We start from the raw sequence: 1201 nt of genomic DNA, 5'->3' as shown, positions 1-1201 counted from the left end.
GGAAAATAGGTCGTCATAGCAGCAAGGTACATTTAAATACAATAAAATACAATAAAATACAAAAAGGTTAAAGGACTACACATGCAAATTTCCCAAAAATGACCACTAAATTCAAAATGGCTGACTTCTTGTTGGGTTTTGGGTGCATACCGATTTTCATACATATCAGTTAAACCCTGCAGACATTTTCCAACACCTATTGGTGAGACCCAAATAATACGTACATTTTTTCCACCAATGACTTCTGTGCCACATCTCATGAGGTTTCGAGCATGTTGTGGCGGTTTCAATAGCAGTCGCTGCCCTCTGGTGGTTAGAAGTATTAATGACTAGATAAATGTGTCCCACAGCAGCACTTAAATAATTTATAAGATAAGATAAGATAAGAAAACCTTTATTTGTCCCACAATGGGGAAATCTGTCTTATCTGACAGCTGTGAGCATTAAAAAGACAACTGAACCAGACCGTAGAGACCAGATGGTGGTGAGAGATTTGTCTTATTTTACCCAAACTACACCAGTTCTGTCATTACTCAGCTATACATTTTACTGTTTTGGTTTTTGGTGGCCTACTTTTTTGCATTTAATGTATTTTACACATTTTCTATGTTAATGCTCTTGCCTATGAGCTACAATGAGCAGAGACGTGGTATTTTATTTTATTCATTTATTTATTTATTTATTTATTTTTTTAACTGTTTCATTGTTTAGTGCTCTAGCCTATGAGGCTTCATCCATGTAAATGTGTCAACCAGATCAGACATGGTATTTTTATTTTTAGAGACAGGGAGGGTGTTTTGGGACATGGGGGATGTTTTATCTGTTGTGTTTTTCCTTGAAAATATGAAGCAAGGAGATATTTGTTATCTTTGGACTGTGTTTGTACCCACATCTCCAATAAAAACACGTCTGAGAAAGTCTGATTGTAACTTTAATGTAGTAATTTGTTACATTTAAGTAACCAAACCTGCAGTTCCTCTAACGGACACTAGAGGCTGGCTCCAGCAGTGAGTCCCATATTAAAATATCCAACAGTAGAAATAAACATGTTTACAGCTTTTTGGTCTCTAGAGCTAAACTGTACGGGGGTGAATATTTATATAACTCACCTGTTTAAATTGTATTAAAGATTAAAGTTATGTTTAATTAAGGCTGTGGCAGCTGTTTTTAGTAACCAGGATTCATTCAGCTCCATCTCTTT

Source organism: Morone saxatilis, unplaced genomic scaffold (assembly GCF_004916995.1).
Source record: "Morone saxatilis isolate NCDOM2014 unplaced genomic scaffold, NCSU_SB_2.0 Contig20, whole genome shotgun sequence".
NCBI classification, from domain to species: domain Eukaryota; kingdom Metazoa; phylum Chordata; class Actinopteri; family Moronidae; genus Morone; species Morone saxatilis.
This window is presented reverse-complemented; position numbering follows the sequence as displayed.